Raw genomic sequence first — 18,908 nt, 5'->3', positions numbered from 1 at the left:
TGTCGTGACATTTTATTATATTGAGTACTTTTGAAATCATTTTTGTGATTATGTTTGGTACACTATAATGTGACGTAACTGTAGTGCATTGGGTTAACCTGGATAAACTTCCAGGTATTTTGTTTTCACTGTTTGAACTAGGCGGCCTGCAGAGCCCCTTATCTGGTGCACACTTAACTTCTAGACAATCAATTTAAAGCTTGCTAATTAAGATTCATTTTGTTTGAATTAGAATCTTGAGTGCATCCTTGCTGCATTCTTCTACTTTTAGAAAGTGGGCATTTTCTTGCTTTACCATTCTGTGTGCCTCTGGTTGTTTGTGTATTCAGTGTCTGGCTTTGGAGTGAAAGGAGTTGGGGATGTGCATTCACTCTAGACAGTCACAAGGGGGTTGATGTGTGCCTTGTGTTGCCTGGGTGACTCATCGATGGACTGAATAGCCCTGGTCTACATTTAGAGTGAGGGTAGGAGTTTTGCATGCACCTGAATAGGCTGTATCTCCTTCTCACAATGCTGTCTCTGCCCCCTGTGGTCATTCTGCACCAGGGAGGACAGGACTGGTTTGGACTTGGCTCAGATACTTTTGCCACAAACAGAACAATGAAAAAATGAGGTATAAGTATTGGACCTAAAACCCCAGGACTTTAGATTGCTTCAAGAATCAAGGGGACCCTGCCAAGAAGCAGAGTGAAAGAACTGTGTGAGGCGCACTGTCTTTTCTGTGTGACGGGTAGGTTGGCCTGTAGTTGCTGCTTCTGTCTGTGGTAGATGAAAATAACGGACTTGTTTTGCCCTGTTGTGGTATCAAGCTTATAAAGAACCTTCAAGCACTTGTGTGTTCTTGCCTTCTGTTGGAAGTCTCAGAGAAATCAAAGACTTCATGAAAGGTCTCAGCTAGATTTAAAGTAAACCTGCCTAAAAGGATAGCTGATGAGCTGTGAGGAGCACTGCTCCTGCTGCATGAGGGGTGGGTTAGCCTGCAGCTGTGGCTCCTGGCTGGAGCAGGCAATGGACTGGACTGTTCTTCACCTTGTTGTAACTAAAAGTGCAGGGTGAGTGCTTTGTTTTACCAATTTTATATCACATGGCTGATTTCTCCTCATTCCAAGGAGCAAGGAGTTGACAAGCGCAGGCTGGGCTCTTGCCAAGGAAAACTGGCCCCTGTGGTTTACTTTGCACAAGCGCAGCGCATGTGGAGCACTGTTACTATGGAGAGGATCAGTGAGAAGCACCGGCTACACTGTGAACAATCCCCTCAGCGGGGCCTGACTCCTAAGTCAGGAAGGCCAGAGCGGGACAAGGAGCGGTCCCAGTGATCTGTTGGGCCAACATGGGACACGCCTGGCCGATCAGCAGGCCCCCCTCCCATCACCGCATTGGTTTTGGCAGCTGCAGCATGGGTCTGTGGGAAGCTGCCTCTCACTGTTGAGGGGCACTTGTTATTTACATTGGTCAGAGTGGGGTGAGCCCGGAACATGGCCCCCATTTATGAACCGTATGCCTACGAGGAGCTTGTAGGGAGGAAATACCACAAATGCTGATAGTAGGTTCGCAGGTGTTCCTGCGGCCAATGTTCTGGGCCTGTTTACATTGAGTCTTTCCAGCCCATATGATGATACCTGGATGTTATTGTTGCATCTTGTGTCTTGGTGGGGTGATATATGTCATGTAAACCTTGTAAAGGAAGAATAAAAAGTATAATTTTAAGGAACTGCTCATTATGTCCAGTAATGGGGCTTTTTCCAATGGTTTTATGATATATGCAAGTTATGAGTATTTACCTCAGTGCACTATATGTGGTATTATCGCCATTGCCTTATGGCAAAGTGATTTATGATCTATGTGATGTCATGACAATTGCCTAGTTGGCAAAATGATTTATGTGATTGTGGTCTAACGTGTGTAATATATAATACAAAGGATATTTTTATATAACTTTGTGCAGATTTTCTTTTTGTGGTGCACCTGTGTGTCACTCGAGTGTCTGTGTGTTGCACAAATGGTTTTCACATTGCCTCTGGGATGAGCCTGACTGCTCAGCCAAGCTACCAAGGGAGTGACCAGGGTTTATCTTTGTTGTGCAACTCCTTTACCCTGACTAGAGTAGTGGGTTCTGCCTAGCTGTGGTGCATACCCTACCTACCCAGAAACCCCATTTCTAACATTCAGTAGTTCTCAGATTAAATGTGCCATAGCTAGGAAACCTCAAAGCACCATTATTGTTATTGACCATGTGTCACTGCCTCAGCCAAATGCATATGTGGAGCCCCACATTTATGGCCAAATGACTTACCATGACTTCTGGCAGTGCCTCTTCTTCTTCCCAAAGAGGAGCCCCTACATCTCCCCTAATCAAATGTCTGATAGCTCTGAAAATGTTAATTTTTTCAACAACAATATCTAATATCACATATAGAAAATGTTGTTTCAAGTCAGGAAATAATCTCTTTTAGCCACAACTCCTGTTTGATGCAAACAGCCAATCTCAGTACAGCACCTCTTGTTCCGTCCTATTACAGCACGGCTCTCAAAGACATAATCAACCAATAACACCACAGCACTAACACCAACCTTCCAATGCTAGGGTTGCACCTCATGACGTACTTTTAACTCCTCACAGGGTTCACCCTCTTTTACAATTTCCACTAGCGAACTATATATAATTTCAATATTAACTTGTTGCGGGGATTCTGCACCTACACAGAACTATGCGCAGGAAAATAGGACCCCAAACCGACTAGCTATAGTGTCTCATTCGTTGTACTCCAAAAATCACAGAGCTACAAATGATTAGACAACACAGAACACAACAATCTCGACTCTCTCAGGAATCGCTGTTGCAAGATTTAACCTTTCACTCGCTCAATTGTACTTGTCCACAAGAAGAGTTGGCAGAGTCACTCTAATAGTTCAAAATTTGTATTTTAACTATCGTGCTCTACAATACACGAGCCACTACCAGCAGCAAAATGCATAAACTCAAAACAATTAGCATTGTTACAATTCCATAGACCACAAAGGGTGAAGTAATTAAATAAAGACAGTGAAAAAGGACTATAAGGCCTAACCACCCTCCCCTTGACTGGAAGAAGTTTATTTATAGATAGGAAGATCTCTGGGCTTTGACAGCAGACTCCATACATTAAAGCCTAGGTGCAAGGTTTACATCAAAGGAACAGCGTAGCTCTTCTCCATGGAAAGGGCTCTCTCCAAGTCTGTTAAAACAACATTTATCCCCGTAATATCAAAGCACAAGTCTCCAGCATTGCAGCTGTGTTTAGTATGTTGTGTCTAGGTGCTAGGGACTGAGCAGAACAGAATAACAAGGGGCATTGTTTTTCGACCTTGCACATCGTGTTCAGACAAAACTCCAGGAACTCAGCAGAAAAAGTGAAAAGCAGACCATTCTCATGTGAAAGGAATAAACAGAGGCTTGCAAAAATAAAGTCATGTAGTAACGTGCGCAAAAGCAGCATCATGGTTGCAAAACTCATGCTAACTGAGCGATGTCGACAATGTCCCCAGGGGCCATATAACAAATGAAAGAATTCAAAGTATTCAATTACACTAGAAATAGTTTGGAGCAACTCTTTTCGACTTACCCAGACATACACACAGATAAAACCTCAACTAGCAAGTGAATCACCCTGACTAATACTGTTTCTCCTTTGCGTAATAGGATCTACCACACCAATCATGATTTACTCACACACACACTTATATATCCCTATCTCAATTGTGCCTCATGACTGACATCACAAAACGTAGCAGACAAACTACAACACAATGTTTCCTAATCTATCCTGGGATTTAGGGCTACAACTTGCCCAATAACAACTTCAACTGCTCAGGATTGAGAAGATTCACATCTGCATTACACCTAAAACATTGTACACCTAAAACCACCTTACATGCATCCACCTCTCGACCATAGAACAAACTCACTTTTGAAGACTTAGAAACACAACTAATATCCAGTGCAGTTCTAGACACAATAAATTCAGTTAGAAAACTATATGCGTGGCTACAGGAAGCTTTTTATATCCAAATACCACTGAGAACAACACAACAGAACAAAAGAAAACAGGCACCATAGAGAAAAAGAGATAAACCAGCAATTAAAAAGTTGCAACGTACCTGGCTCAAAACAAACACCAATCAAGACAAACTTAAATTACAGAAACTTAACAGAAACATAACAGATTATACAAGTCAGTGATCAAAAAAGCTAAACAAATACTATTTAGACAGAATTCAAGAGGCTAAATGTACAAATAAAGAATTGTAAAACATTCTTACTGAATTCCGTAAACCAAATTGCCTAGAAGGAGATCAGCCCATTATTCAAGATTTCACAGGCAAACTGGCAATTCATTTCACAAACCAAAGCAGACACGTTGGACTCCTATTTAAAACAAAGAAAAAACACTAGCACCAAACCTTTTCCCAAAAAACACTCTAAGAGTATGCAAACCCAGCCTCTCCATTCCTTACAACAAATATCACATGATGAATTTATGGATCTGGTCAGAACTAGCAGCCCTTCGTACCTGTGTCCACCACAAACCTTCAAGACAATTATTCTACCTACCTCTGCCGGCACACCAGTAAGAAGAATCATCAACAATTCCTTAATTAGTGGAATATTTCCTGACAATACGAAAAAGTCATACTTATGCCCATTAATGAAGAGCTGCATTCACACAGATGTCACAATTAATTGAAGATAATTCCCATACTTTCAGACTTCCAGACAGGATTCCGTCCAGGAAGAGGCATAGAATCTGCCCTTGTTGCTATCTTTTTTGATCTTAAGAACACAGCTGACCGTAACAGGGTGGCTGCACTATTGCTGGTGACCATGACACACTAATACAAAGACTCCATGAAGCTGCCATAGAAGGGACTGCTCTCAAATGGATCACATCCCACCTTCAAAACAGAACTAACGTCATCCATTCCCCGCCTTTTTCACCCAAACCGCACTTCACAAAAGCAGGGGTGCCTCAAGGCACCCACGTTTTACAACATTTATATGAAGTCATTACTGGCACTGATCAAATAATTTAACATCACATGCTATAACTATGCAGATGACACACAAATACTCCTAAAACTGGAAAGTCCTAAAGACAGTGAGACCTCACGAATTTCCAGTTGTCTCAGAGCCGTGGATCAGTGGATGACTCAAATTGAATGCTCCCAAAATGGAAATACTCACATGTGGTGATTGGAAAAATTATGACTTGCTCGCCACCTGGCCTGACGATCTAGGAATGCCGCCTAAAGTATCTAAGGAAGTATGAAACCTCAGAATTTCCATAGACTCCAAGCTATCAATGAATGCCCAAGTGGACAAACTAACAAGCTAAAGCTTCTTTACTATAAAAACTCTGTGACGCATCTTCCCCCACCTAGGAGTTCCACACAAGGTCAATGCTAATATCTCTCTTGTTCGGTCTAACCTCGATTACGCCAATAGCCTCTACCGCTGTTCATCTTTAACAACTATGAAAAGACTACAACAGATTCAGACCTCTGATGCAAGACTACTCTTACTTATAAAGCCACAAGTACACATCTACCCAGCCTAGAAGGCCCTACATTGGTTACCGGTTGCCAGAAGATCCATATTCAGGCTACTTTCTATCACCCACAATACGATACATGGAACAGGACGGCTCTTCATCAGGAATATAATCACTAAATACATTGAACAAATGAACTTCATTCTAGATTAGCACCTCTCCTCAAAATCCAACCTTTCAACCTTTGATGACACCACAAATGGACTCCACACGACTTTCATAGAAAAACAAGTATATGTTTATATAAAAAGATATATTATGAGACCACACGACAAAAATCCAACATATGCGTATTTGTAATAATACTCTTGGCCAGTTATTAGGCCAGCCAGCCCTTGTAGGTTCTGGTGGTATTAATTAGCAATTCTAGATGATCCAATGCAGTCCTAATGCAATGCTATGCAGTTCGTAATGCAACAATCAGGCAGTTCGTTATGCAAACTAATGCAATGCATAATGCAACAATCAGGTAGTTCGTTATGCAAAAATATTGCAATGTGTAATGCAACAATCAGGTAGTTCGTCATGCAAAAATAATGCAATGTGTAATGCAACAATCCGGCAGTTAGTAATGCAAAAATAATGCAATGCGTAATGCTCTCTGACACTGATCACGGTGCTTTAGATGGTCTCTCTGCCACTCGTACTGAATCACGGTCAGCTTCTGCCAACATATGCCCCCAACACGGGTATGGTGTAAACCAAAGTGCAGCTCCACACTCCGGCCCCGGTACTGCCTGCCACTCCTCGGCAAGTACGGGCCGCGATACGAGCTTGAGCAGAGGCTCGCACGGCAAGAATGGGAGAGGCTGAGAGCGTCCCACTCCGAGCCCGCAACCCGCCCCAGGCGGTGACACACATTATTTGAGGGGTGCGACCTCGCTCTCTTCTCCTCTTCTCGTGACTTGGGCATCCGATGCGACTTGGTTGATTCCGTGCCATGGAACTCGGGCTCTCCCCCGACGGGGTTGGTTCGAGGTCCCGCTCTGGCAACGGCGGGCTCAGGCCAGCGGCACAGCTCCTCTGGCGATGCCGGTCCGGGCCAATGGCGATAAAGAAGATCTCAGGCTGCAACAGGGCACATGCACACAGCATCGCTGAGACTCACTTGAGCTTCAGGTGTGCACAATCACAGGGCAATCCTCACGAAGGTCTCAGACTGCACGAAGCACACGCACCCAGCGTCGCTGAGACTCACTTGAGTTCTGGGTGCACATGATCACAGGACAATCCTCACGAAGGTCTCAGGCTGCACGAAGCACACGCAGCCAGCGTCACTGAGACTCACTTGAGTTCCGGGTGCACACGATTACAGAGCAATCCTCATGAAGGTCTCAGGCTGCACAAAGCACATGCACACATCATCGCTGAGACTCACTTGAGTTTCGGGTGCACACGATCACAGGGCAATCCTCACAAAGGTCTCAGGCTGCACAAAGCACATGCACACAGCATCGCTGAGACTCACTTGGACTCCAGGTGCACACAATCACAGGACAATCCTCATGAAGGGCTCAGGCTGCACGAAACACATGCACACAGCATTGCTGAGACTTGCTTGGACTGCAGGTGCCAACGATCACAGGGCAATTCTTACGAGGGTCTCAGGCTCCAAAAAGCACACGCACACAGAGTTGCTGAGACACACCTGGAAACATTTGTGTTCCCGAGTTTCCACAGCAGAGAGCCAGCTCTCCTCGGGCCCTTGGGGATAAGTTACTTCAGGACACAGCACACAGCAAAGTCCTTTCAAGCAGGGGGACACAGCACACAGCAACGTCCCTTTAGCCTCTCCTTGGTCTAATCAGCAAACTGCATGCCAGCCTCAGAACACACATCAAGGGTCAGTCTTTTCCTTCAGTCTCTTCAGCTGTTTCTTCTTTGGCAGAGGTTCCTCTTGACCACAAAGTAGTTCAAATCCTTTACAGCCTTGAACAGTCCAATTCCAACATTCAGGGGTATCAGCTCTCATAGTTATACCCCTCAATGTCTTTCAAGTCTTTGTGTTCGGGGGGCACTGACCCCTGACAAACCAGTTCTGGGCGTCTCTGTGCCAGTGACACCTTCCTTTGATAGTGGGGGTCTGGATCCTAAATCACTCAGCAGGAAATGGAGCCATTGTTTTATGGCAGCAACCCAGGCCTCTTCACCTCCAGGGGCTACATCTCCCCCCTACACTCCAGATGCAGCTCAGCCTGTTGCTGTCTCACCTCCTGCCCTGCATCAAGACATTCCCCAGATCCTATCACTTTCAGCTCCAGACAGTCAATTCACAACCAGGCAGAGACACACAGAAATGTTGGAGCTCAAAAACCCAGCCACTTCTAAAAGAGTGGTTTCTAAACACACAATGCAAAAACCACCTTCACAAAAAGATGTGTTATTAAATTGTGAGTTCAGGCACACTAAACTTCACTTCTCCATCTTAAGCCTTTGGGAAGATAGGCTGGAAACATATTACACAGCCTCCCCATTCTGTCCTATGGGCAAGATGGCCTTTTAACAGTGAAAAATGAAATGGAGAGTATTTCACTGGTAGGACATGGTACACGTCCTACCTTTCACATACACTTCATCCTGCCCAGGGGGTACCTTGGGGTGTCTGATGTGCATAGAAAGGGAAGGGTAAGGCCTAGCAAGTGGGTGCACTTGTCAGGACAACATGGCAGTTTAACAAACTGCGCGCAGGCACTGCAGGGGCCGGCCTGAGTTCTCTCTTTAAGGCTACTTGTGTGGCTGGCACAATTAGTGCTGCAGGCCCACTAGTAGCATTTGCATTACTAGCCCTGGCACACATAGTGCCCTTTACTAGGGACTTTACTAGTAAGGCAAACATACAAATCATGGACAACCAATTACCATCACACTTTACACAGGGAGCACTTGCACTTTGACACTGATAAGCAGTGGCAAAGTGCCCAAAGCATCTAAGTTGGCAACACCAGGTCAGAAAAAAGGTCTAGGGGGAAAGCAAAAGGTTTAGGGAACTTTAGCCAAAAAGGACCAAGTCTAACACTCACCTTATACCTTGCTCAATATCGCCTCTACCATCACTCTTTGACTCATCCTAAACCACCAGGAAACTACCATATTTTTCATCCTATACCTCTCTCAATATAGCCTATACCTCCACACTCTGACTCATCCCAAACCCCATTCTACTACTATGATCCACACAATTACCCTTTCTAGAGTCTTCCCTCCTCCACCCCTCCTTGTATCATCTCATTCCTCTTTTACTGTTCAGATCTCCAAAACAAGCCTTTGGAAACCTTTTCCTTTGACTATTCCCCCTCTACTTCCCCTTTAACTCATCCCAACTAATAGTCTAACAAGCCCATTAATCAAATTTCATATTTCCCTTTACTAATTCTTCACTAATCCTGTTTGGGTTCCGGAGTAGCATGCTACTCACTGAAAAGCACTTTGACACATAATACGGGGTAGCAAGCACTATATAAATGTAAACCCTTCCCTCTTCTATACCTCCACTATCCTTTTTCAATCCGAATAACAAACTCACATGTCCACCAATTAAATACATTTAATATCTCCCTATACAAATTCACCACTAACCCTTTTTGTGTTCCAAAGTAGCCTGCTACTCGCTGAAAAAGTGATTTGATGCCTCGTCAAGGGTAGTAAGCACTATATAAATGCAATTGCACTTACAATTGCATCACACCACACAATCCTAACAAAATACCATAAGCAGACACAATCACCATTGCAATGCGTGACCGTATTAATACTCACTTTTGCGCCACTACAACTCTTTCCCAAACTGCTAGAATGCTGCTGATCCGCCGAACTAAGAAATGGACTTTAAGGCATAAACTGGGCCTAGGCAAATCATAAGCTCCTACAGGGGTATTCTAGCTCCCTTTGCTTCAGTAACCAACCATCCTCTGCTACCATCTAATGGTATGTTGGTACTTACATGTTAATCATTTGATAAAGTCACCCAAAAAATTCCCCTTTGGTTATACGGACCTTTGTTGGTTGACTTGAAGAACTGTAAGAGAGAAGACATCAGTAATACATTTCCGACTTAGGAAGCCAATGTGACACCACAATAACAGCCAGGAATACCCAATAATGATTTAATGAATTTTATTTTGGGATATTAATCAATCCAGTATATAAACAAATATAGGAATAAGTTCACAAGATACAGCAATATAACTAGCAAGCTGAAATATCTCAATAGACTAAGTCATAATAAAATGAGATACAGAATAGTGACAGCCACAACAATGAATGAAACACATTTTTGTAAATAGATGTCTCATTAAGAAACTTCCCTTCTCTCTTCTAAACATAAATTGACTACAAGGTCTACTATCAAGGATTTGTATTTAGGGAGATTTGTATTTAGGAAGCCTTGTCAACATGGTATAGACTTCTACAGTTTTGGAGAAGGGAAAAAAAAGTGTTTAGCAAAAGCTTCACACTTCAGGGAAAGCTTATCCTGAAAGGAATGATCCTCTCTGAGTCCAGAAAGCATCTGCCTAACTAACTATTGAAACAGCAATTAAAGTAAGAGAAGCTCCAAAACATCCTTATCTCTTCTTATACCACCAGGAACCAACCAATTTCTTAACTGAGAGAAGCATCCGCACCCTCCATTAAGTTTCCCATCTCATCGAAACTGGGACTGCAGACAGCAACCTTGACCGTTTCACCATCCTGGTATGTGATACACAGCAGGCCTCCTTAGACCATTATTTCTCCAAGTTCAAGGCCAGATTCCTCCCTGCAGGCCTCTCTATCGACAGTCTAATACAAACAATAAGCTTTTTCCTAGCTAATGAGAAGCATGATTATGGACCTGCAAAAGAAAAGAAATAGCTTACTGGCAAGGCTAAATACATTTCAATGGAGGCCTGTAGTGAGGCTAAGTTAACTCATTAGTCAACATGAATTTAAATTACATGATTATACACACACATGTATATATTTAAAAATAAATGTGAAACATGAATAAAAGAAAACTTGATTACATTGCTCAGTTGAACACTCATAAATTTATAAGTGAATCCCTAGTCTTTACAATGATTACATTCCATTAATTGATCAAAATGTATCACATACATTAAGGAAATCAAGCTACACAGTGAATATGAATGTTGTATATGAGTATATCATAGCATAATTGTTACGTATAAAGGGTGGAGCCTATATTCATCTGCTTTGGCAGCATTAGACTTCTTCGCTGGGCATGCTCTGAACATGGTGCCACATGCTAGTCTAATCCCAGCAAGGGGCAGGCCAGTTGGAAAAACAACCAGCAGGCAAGGTGGGGACCCTACCTTTGGCTTAGTAGACAATGGGAGGTCGATTCAGGGGCATTGAAATGTGTCCATAGTTAAGGCAAAAACATTTTCACTCTAAACAATGGCAGCAGTACACATATTAGATGTTTAGATGCTGTTCCTCACATCTGTCTCGCTATCCTCCCCTCTCTCACACAAAAACATACACTCTACATTTTTCCATGATGTAAGACATACATGCACCCTAATGCACTTCTATTTTCACTTCTTGTTTTCTGCACTTTTGCTTATCTCTTAAATTGTTTGGCTCCTGCCATATTCGGGTGATCTCCTCTTACACATCTGCTCCTGCTCACAGCATCAGCTCGTATTTGCTGCAGTTAAATCCCACACGTAAGCACAAACACCCCATTTGTAATGTCAATGCTGGCTATAGCCTGGCTGCCCTGTGAGGCATGGGGTATAGTGATCTGGTATGAAACTAGGGGCACCTGGCTCAGCCTACTTCCTTAAAAACTTTAATTGTACCTTCCAACCAAAATGCCAAAACGGTGCGTGCCTATTTCACATTTGATGTTTTCATTCAGTGAATGATTCAGAGATGTTTGGAAATGGTGGACATTTTGAAGGACAGTTTTTTAGACTCTGACCATGGTAAAATACATTTTAATACAACTTGGGGCCAGATTTAGAGTTACACCGTCACAAACGTGATAGATATCCTGTTCACATTGATACCTGTGCCATAGGATATCAGGCACTTGTTATAAGGTGGATGGAATATCTGACATGTTTATGACGGAGTAACCTGTCCATCAAACTCTATATCAGGCCCTCAGTGTTGTCTTTGTTACCAATCATTTAATGACTCGGTCCACAGTATACACGAGTGACAAAATTGGCCAAAGTCATATATTTCTCTCGTAATTTTCAATTTGTTATAAATAAACATTTAGATGTTCAGTCAAGGGAGTGATTGATTTATAACTGTCTCTAGCCAAGCCCTACTGTCTTATTTGATGTTCATGACAAGTGGGATGGGAGGTAAGACAGATAAGGGACGAGTAGACATAAATGGGTCTCATTAAAAAGTGGCAAAATGAATGCATTAATTTTAACACGATGCAAAAGGGATGGCTCTGTGTGTAGGACATATTCATGCCCATCTGCATCCTCTAAACCTCTGAAGCCACACTTGCAAGCCATGTTCCTTTGCAGGTTGCTCTGCGGGATGTTGTAATGATATACCTAGGTTTCATTAATAGCCATGTTCTTTATTAAAGCGTGCTTTTAATGTATGTTTACATGGCTTATGTGATGTATTTTCTTATTAGCAACATGAAACTCTGCTCTTTGTAGGACAGGGTGCAGGAGTCACACAAAATTCCAGCAGCAGGCCGTAATTTTGTTCCAGTTCAATAATATATTTCACGCTAATGTTTCACAGTTGTTTCATTTGGTGAGAAGTGATGCTCATGAAGGTGCTTCAGTTCATACATGAGCAGGGAAGACAGAACCAACGAGGGAACTAAAACTGTAATGACATCTGGCACCTTCCCGACGCGCACCCAAACACAGCCTATGGGCTGTAATAGCTTTGGCTATATTCAACCCATGTACAGGTGTGTGACTCACATAGCTCGCCTTTCACAAAGACAGATTTGTTCTTAAAATCAATTAACCTGCTATGACATATTGGGGATACAAAGATTTACACACACACATATTTAGATAATGCTTGGGTTCAATTTTAAATGTTCCTCATATTCAGAAGATGTTCGTTAATATTGAGACTGATTTTTCCATCAGATAGGAAAGGGGCTACATATTCTTCCAAAGGGTTAGCTAACCCTAAATATAACAAGCATTTGCAATGCAATCGGTCTCGCCTTTGGGAACTTATATGTATTTAGCTATGCAGCACATTAGCCTTGATGCTGAAACATCTACTGTTCTTTAACATGGAGGGAAAGTAAGCACCAAACTGCGTGACATGCCAGGTATGGGACCACATGGAGAGAAATATTACCTTTCAGCAGGAAATGGTATAGTCCAAAGCTCTGTTTTTAATATAAAATATAAAATCAAGGCCTTCGGTGGTCATATCACTAAAAATACAAGATTTAAAAAAAATATTATTGTCATGGAAGACAATTTCTAAAGACTGGAATCTAGAGAATGCTAAAGTGATTCTGGTATTTTACTGACCTCTGCTGGTCGTTTTCTAAGTTAAATAGAGGCAGTTGCCAGAATCCTTTTTTTTAAAGTTCCTCAACAGAAAGCAATTCTGGTATTTTGCTGACCTCTATTGGTTGTTTTCTATCAAGACAGTTAAATAGAGGTAGCTGAACAAGCAGAAAGCAATTCTGGTATTTTACCAACCTCTACTGGTCGTTTTCTATCAAGACAGTTAAATAGAAGCAGTTGAAAAGAAAAAAAAGTCCCTAAGCAGAAACAGACAAGTCTTAGGGCTGATCTTCAGAGCCTACAAAGTACATATACATTTAAGTATATACTAAAGTATATACAAGAGCTCTCGAATGCTCGACCTAGAAAATAGAGCACTGATTATTTGAAGGTATTATTGGAAACATGTTGCTGATGTTTGACACTCTAGCAATCAATTAAGGGCATTTCGAATAATCCACCTACAAATCCACCATATTATTACATTTAACACATTCAGAACATGCCCAGAGGCTAATGTGGTGTTGCCACAAGTAGTGGTATCTATAAGGACAGGAGATTGACATGCAGAGGTTTTAGCTTGAGCTAGAGGCATGATACATATGTTGATACCATGTGTAGGTACATTGGACAATGCATGATGCAAACAATGGGAACAGCACTACATTTGTCACTATTCAACAACATCATTAACATCAATAAATTCCCAGACAGAAACACCAGTGCTGGGTAAAAGTTGTATGAAGCAGCAAGAGATATGAGGCATCAGTTCTCCAATCAGCGAAGTAAACAAGACAAGAAAGGTCCAATCAAAAAGAAGGTGGCTAAATTTGCCAATAAGAAGCAACATTATATCTCAGAATATTAGAGTACTCTTGCTGAATGGAAAATAGTTGGTAACTCTCCTAAACAGTGCAACTGAAATATCAATAGTCCAACAGAGTCTCCAGGAGAGTGTGGTACTGAAAGTGATTAATGAATATATTTAGGTCACGCTTCAACCCGGAGATCTCAGCATTGGATTCTAAGGGTGGGCGAGCCACTGAAAGGTCAAATCAGGCTTGAGACTAAAGCCTGGCTCTGGCTCAGCTGAAAGTCTTGGTAGAACCTCGAGTCCATAACGAGTCGAGCTTCCATGTGACTTCTGCCTGCCAATCTCAGTGCTCTATCCAGAATAGGCAGTTATGACGAGAGCTGCAGCCTTTGGAATGTGGAACCTGGTTGGAGCCCTGGCGTTGGCTCAACATCTGTTGAGCCAACGCAAGGTTAGTGTCCTTGGCTTAACCCCACATTCTGTCACTTCTAAAACACAGGGCTGCACCGTATTTACAAGAATATGGTGCAGCCTTGCGTTTCCCCCTTCACTGGTAATAACTTAGCTGTCTAGCACCAAGGCAGGCACCCTTGCACCATAGTGCAAGGGTGCCTGCATTGAGAAGAATGATTGTTTATGTGCAGGAAGATGTCCCTTCCTGCACATAAACAATCTGAAATGGGGTTTTGAAACTTCTGTGTGCTGCTTAATGCAGCACACATAGAAGTTTCAAAACATAATTGTTTTTCAATTATGGTTCACATAGAGGAAGGAACATCTTCCTGCGCATAAACAATCAATAGTGATTTGTTGTTTCTATGTGTTCTGTACAATGCAGCACACATGGAAACAGCAAAAATGAGGAGAAATTAAACATTTCTTCTCGTTGCACCAGGGTAAAACCAGTTTTTTCTGGTCTTAATTTTAGCACTGACCCATATTTACACCACCCTTGTAAATATGAGGCAGCGTCAAAATAAATTGGTGTTGTGGTGGAATGTCAAAGTTTCCACTTGTTAAAGAATTGCAATTTTTTTAATTTTGAAGGGACTTTATCACATTGCACGTGATTTTTGTTTTATGATGTACATAGCAAACATTTTCAGGGCTCGGCTCGTGTGGAGGCGCTAAGAGCAAAATCAGACCCTTGGCTCTGCTCTCACTGTTAGTTGTTGGCTCATTCACCTCTATTGGATTCTTTGCCAGTTACAACGGCAGTATTATTGTCAAAGCCTTGGCTGATGGAGGATTCTTGAGAGTCCTAAATGTATCTCATTGCAACAACCTAATTATGCAGAACTTTGTCAAAAAACTAGCAGTTGTCAACGACATGCTTGTTACCTGTTGTCAAATTTGCACTCATTTCAGTCATTCCTTCAAAGTCCAGAAGCAGCTAAGGATCATTTAGCGTGCAAATAGAGTCCCTATAAAAACCCTCATGCAGGATGTACCAACACACTGAACTCCAAATTGTGCATGCTGCAATATGTGTTTGAGCAGTACTGGTCTATCAATGATCACGTACTGAAAAGAAGAGAGAATGCAACTGCCAAATCAATGACAATGGAGGTTTCCAAATGGAGCCTAGTGGAGTGCTTGATCCAATGCTACTCCTTTTGAGATTTTGCCACAGGAAGTTAGCAAGAAGGACTTTACAATATGCCAAGCCATCCCATTGGTGCACATGCTACAGGACCATTTACAAAAAGTAGAACTAACATATACAAATGTCAAGAAAGAATATGCTGCATTGGACAACAGCATAAATGTTTCTACGAACATGAATAAAAAGCTACAAAATGAGATTGGGTGCTCCAAAGATTACACTTGTGCCACAATACTGAATCTATGGTACAAAAAAGGGCTACCCACTTTCATTTCTTTATCATCAGTGTATATCTTAATTTACACTACATGCATCTTTTGGAAAGGGAGTGATCTAGAAGATGAATGATTTCAACTTCAATGCCGTAACATAATTGAAGTGCTGCCTTTGACCTCTGGGAAGTGATCTGATGGTTCTGAGTCCAGAAAAAAGTCACAACTCTAGCAACAGCCCCACAAGTGGTAACACAATTGTCTGCTGAAAAAACCACAACACCAACAACATCACTTTAACTTCCAACATCTGCAGTGGGTTGGTTTATGAAAATCCCAGGACTTAAATCAAGTGCACAAGTTGAGGCAACCTCTAAGAAGATAATGTTCACAACTATGACAATGGAGAAGATGGTAAAAGACCACTTGGATGACCAAACAGAAGTCCACTTGGACCAAACGCCATTGACCTATTCATGTGGGCAAAAAGAAAAGTTGCCAGAACTCAGTAGAATGGCTAGACATATTTTGCATGTCAAAAAGCCAGTTTATGCTCGGACGATTGCTTCGTGCAGCAGTGCCAAGTATCAGGGCAGATGGACCAGTTTCTTTCACTGAAATGTTGAGAGACTGACAGTAATTAAAATGAATAAACATTTTGTGCCAAACAATTAAAGAGCTCCACAAGGCACAAATAAATGTGGTAGAGATCATCTGCCAGTCAACCTCCTTACATTTTAGGATACACTCTACTTTCCAGAATAGGAAAAAAAATAAACCATAACACAACAAAAATGTTTGCTGCAAAAAAAAAACAGTTTTATTTTTATATTTGTTGTTTGGCTAATGTAAACAAACTTAAATGGGCCACTGTGCAAGGCACAAGTAGACACACAAGTAGGATCCATCTATTTTGGCCTGCTGACTGAGTAATGAGAGATAACAAAAAAGAAAACAAATTCAGCCCCAGGGTCAACCATAAACCTTGACTGAGCAATCAATGGTATCTAAGTCTGCAATGGCCACATCCAGACCATTTCTTGAAGAAAGATACCTGCCTCCCATGCCTATCATTTAATTCCCATGCCCACCTGTAAGTGAAGATGCAAAGGACTGAAAAACATATGTATGACACTTCAATGGAAAAAGAGACACAGAGATAGGGAGATGGACAATGTTCTTGAAACAAGTAACTTGCATGAATGGGTGCCAAAAGAAGATACATGCGATAGGTGGAAGGTCTTAGTCTAGATAAAATTGTATTTCATGTTTGGGTGAGCATTTAATTTTGGATAAGCACTCGCAGTCCTACTTGATTGGAGTATTGGAAATTGCACTCCAGCATCTATTGATTCCCTTAAACATCTGTCTCTTTTTAGAAGAAATAAAAGCTGGTGTGAGTTCAGTTTTAGGGGATCATAGGGTGAGGACCCCCCCCCAAGAGTATATTGCCCATTGGTATGTAATCCAGGAACTATTTGGCCAATTAGTCGGCGGTTAGTATAGGTTGCTCAACCACTGGCCATCATGGATCGCCCATAAACTAACCAAATTTTGTTTTGCCTGCATGTGCAAAACATAAGCCTGCAGCAGGTTTTCTCCAGTAAATTATGGTGTCTTAGTCCTTTCTTTTGGGTTTCCCATTTTCATGATTCACTTGCATACTGGGAGGCAGCGGGGGCTATAGTATAGGTGCAATGCACACTGCCCTATGAGTCTTAAGGGCTTATTTTAGGGGTTACTTATATGTATTCAAAAGGACAGTTTAGGTCTGGTTAAAAATTTTATTTTGCCAGTTTAAAACTGCACTACAGGCTGTAGTGGCAGACTTGCGACATGTTTCAAACGGCTACATTAGTGGGTAGCACAAGAAGTACTGCAAGCCCACTAGTACCATTTAAATTACACACCCTGGGTACAATAGTACCATTTACTAATATACATTCAAAACAACAAATGCCTGACACTCAAGCATTCTTAAAAGCTTTGGCGGCCTCGAACGGTCTAAATTGTCACACATGTAGCAGTGTGATGGCTAGTCGCTGTGTAAGTACAGTGGCAACGTGTCATGCAAACTGAAGTGGCCTATTGGCAAGGGCCCTGGCGCTTATTTTTTTACAAATTAAGCACTGCAACAGACAGCAAAAATCTCAGTAGACCCCGCAAAAAGGGCCAGATCCAACAAGGAATATGCCTCTTGGGATTGTTTTGTGCAGGAAGTGTCCCTTCCTGTACAAAACAAATCCTACCCCTAGTTGACTCTAGGCAGCACACAGTGCACCAGCACAAGGATAGAGCACAAAGTCCATAACTTTGTAAATATGGAGCATTTCTGCTTTTCCATTTCACGCAATGCAGCAAGTAAGTTTCCTTGTTGCACAGCGTTTCATGAAAACCACATATTTCAATTCTCAGCCTATTTTGTCAGCAGAGACAATTCGTTGGAAAACTAAAATAGAGTAGCTGTTGTTTTTATTCAAGATTGTGCATTCAGATGAAGGGAGAAAAACAATATGATGTGATCCCAGCGCGAAAACTTAGCTTGACACTGACATATCTGCTCCGAGCGAAATTATCTACTCATATACTGCACAGCAACATGTCCCACATTTAAATTTCAAATAAAACACACCGAATAGCTGCTCCTCGAGCTCAATACCATCACTGGATCCTTCTGGAAACTAAATTCTGAATTTTAAAATCTCCATGTTCCAGCACTGAAGTATTTATGCGTGCGCGATCACAGCAAATCTGGGACAGCAGGAGGATAAAAATAAAATAATGCTGCAATGAAAAGCACAAACTAATTCAAACCGAGAGAGAAAGAACTGCCTGCATACAAATGTAGAATCAGTGCAAAGCAGAATGCAATGGCAAGCAATCATGGCTTTTCAAAAACAAAAGGCTGCAGACTCCGAACCCGTTAGAAATATGTCTTCAGAGAATAATTAGAAGGCTGTTGTACTGTCGTTGTACTCGCAAATGGCATGCCAACTATGGAAGCATCCTATTTATTGTGAACTAGTAACATCCCTGTAAGAAAATATATTTTGCAATTCAGGTGGAAGTGACAAATAGTTTAAACTTAAGAATTACAAATACATTTATGTGATTGGCCTTTGCATAGCGACTTTCCGTCATCCGCAGCATCTCACACATCCAGCATCATTTAGACACCATAGCTGATATTTGTTTGTCTGCCTGTTTACCAAACGGCACCGATTT

The sequence above is a fragment of the Triturus cristatus genome, chromosome 4_1 (genome assembly GCF_964204655.1).
Source record: "Triturus cristatus chromosome 4_1, aTriCri1.1, whole genome shotgun sequence".
NCBI lineage: Eukaryota > Metazoa > Chordata > Amphibia > Caudata > Salamandridae > Triturus > Triturus cristatus.
This window is presented reverse-complemented; position numbering follows the sequence as displayed.